This window comes from Tachyglossus aculeatus, chromosome 19, assembly GCF_015852505.1.
Source record: "Tachyglossus aculeatus isolate mTacAcu1 chromosome 19, mTacAcu1.pri, whole genome shotgun sequence".
NCBI classification, from domain to species: Eukaryota; Metazoa; Chordata; class Mammalia; order Monotremata; family Tachyglossidae; genus Tachyglossus; species Tachyglossus aculeatus.
In genome coordinates, this window is record NC_052084.1 from 27,500,799 (window position 1) to 27,503,308 (window position 2,510).

Sequence of the window (2,510 nt, forward strand, 5' to 3'; positions counted from 1 at the left end):
TTGGGAAGAATAAAAAATCTGTCACTTCCTACTGAGTGAAAGAAATGAATAAAGTGCAACTGATTAAGTCATGCTGGGCACTTCAAGTCCTGGGGAGAGATGGCAGTATCGGTGTGAATTTCAAGATGTCTTTTCAGAACTTTCTTTGCGGTAGTTTCCACTCGGGCCCGAAACTGCAGTGCAACTGAGAGAGCCAGGAAGTTCTCTTTCTCCAGGGTGATAGTAACCAGGTTTAGTGGCAGGAGAAAAATGAAATATTTCTTACTGTAATTCCATGGGCTATATCACGGGTATTGTACAGATAAGCCGGCTCAAAACCAGAGCATGCTCAGAAAGGATTGGTGGGAATGTAACGTACAAATTGATTCGGTTTTGGAGAAGATGATATGGCTAGTTAAACGGGATACTAATAATAATGATGGTATTTATTAAGCGCTTACTATGTGCATAGCACTGTTCTAAGCATTGGGGAAGTTACAAGGTGATCAGGTTGTCCCACAGGGGGCTCACAATCTTAATTCCCATTTTACAGATGAGGGAACTGAGGCGCAGAGAAGTTAAGTGACTTGCCTAAAGTCACACAACTGACAACTGGTGGAGCCAGGCTTTGAACCTCTGACTCCAAAGCCCATGCTCTTTCCACTGAGCCACCCTGGGATCATATTTCTAGAGCTCCGGAAGCCTGTGGCCCAGTAGAAAGAACCCGGGCCTGGGAGTGAGAGGACCTGGTTTCTAATCCTGGCTCTGCTAATTGTCAGGCTTTTGTGACAGTGGACAAGTCACTCAATTCCTCTGGGTCTGTTACCTCATCTGTAAAATGGGGATTAAGACTGTGAGTCCCATATGGGACAGGGACTGTGTCCAACCTGATTATCTTGAATCTACCGCAGCACTTAGTACAGTGCCTGGCACATAGTAAGCTCTGAAATACCACAACTATTATCATTATTATTATTATTATTACTCCTAAGCAATCGATATTCATTCCACACCCAGCCCCATCGCACATTATACTCTTGCATTTCCCCTCTCTGTAATTGGTTTGACTGTCTCGTACCCCCTGTTGAATAGAAGATTCTTATAGGCAGGGTTTGGGGCTACCTACTTTATTGTATTGTCCACTCCTGAGCACTTAGTTCAGTGCTCTCTCCTCCAGACTGTAAACTCCTTGGGGTCAGGGGTTGTGCCTACCACCTCCGCTGTATTGAACTCTCCCACATCCTCACAAGTGCTCAATAAACACCATTAGAGTGATTGATTGAGACTGTGTGCCCCATGAGGGACGGGGGCTGTGCCCAACTTGATAATGCTTTATCAACCCCAGTGCTTAGTACATTGTCCAGCTTGTTATATAATTATAGTAATTATATAGTAATAACAGTAATTGTATCAGTCTTGTCTTGTGCCGTCAAGTCATTTCTGACCTTTAGCGACACCATGGACACACCTCTCCCAGAAATCCCCACTCTCCACCTGCAGTTTTTCTGGTAGTGGATCCATAGAGTTTTCTTGGTAAAAATCCAGAAATGGTTTAACATTGCCGCCTTCCGCGCAGTAAACTCGAGTCTCTGCCCGTGACTCTCTCCCATGTCGCTGCTGCCAGGTACGGCTGAGTTTTAACTTGTAGCAGATTGCCTTCCACTTACTAGCCACTGCCCAGGCTAGGAATGGAACGGGTAGGCCTCTGCTTGACTCTCCCTCCCTTAGCCGAGACTGGGAGAGTACTTGGAAACTCTCCAGGTGCGACCCTGAGAGGGGAGTGTATCAGTACAATTATGGTTATTATTATTGCCATCAGTAAATTGCTCTGCACATAGTAAGCACTCAATAAATATTGTCGATGGATTGGCTCTGTGGGTGGGAGGTAGAGCCCTGGTGAAAAGCCAGCCGGATGTTTGAGGCAGATGACGTTTCTAGCCTAGCTACTCTAAGCATCCACTGCTATTCTGTCCTTAGAAGATCGACCTGACCAGGCTCTGAAAAGAGGCCAAATCTTTTTCGGGGGCTTAAATCCCCCCTGGTGAAGTAGACCCAAAAAGAAAGAACTATCCTCACTCACACTCTCTGGGCAGAATGGCCCCTTTAATATTTCCCTTTTCTATTATGTGTTTTATTGAGCTCTCTTAATTGCATCTATGAAAGTGTCAAATACATAAAAGCCTGCCAATATTTATTTTTAAATGTACTACTGTCTTTGAAGCTGGGAGTTTCCAAACTGAAGGCAAGATGATCTCTGTTTTAGAGCAGGGTTTTATGTTTTCCAACAGTCCCGCGTCCTTTGCCTTTAATTTCTTGGATGGCGGTTTGAAGGCAACTGGGAATTTCATTCATTATTCATTTGTATTTATTGAACTCTTACTGTGTCCACATCACTGTAATCAGTGCTTGGGAGAGTACAATATAACAATAAACAGACAGATTCCCTGCCCACAAAGAGTTTGTCAGACACTGTATTTATTGAGTGCTTACTATATGCAGAACACTGTACTTATCGCCTAGGGAGACTTGTG

General features: G+C 44.3%; 1 non-coding gene across 1 annotated transcript; it reads right to left on the reverse strand.

Moving 5' to 3' along the window:
* Positions 1–1,619: 1,619 nt before the first annotated feature.
* LOC119941049 lies at positions 1,620–1,758 on the reverse strand. Its single transcript, XR_005455087.1, has one exon. It is a non-coding gene; the product is annotated as a small nucleolar RNA SNORA7 (small nucleolar RNA).
* Between the last annotated feature and the right edge of the window lie 752 nt (positions 1,759–2,510).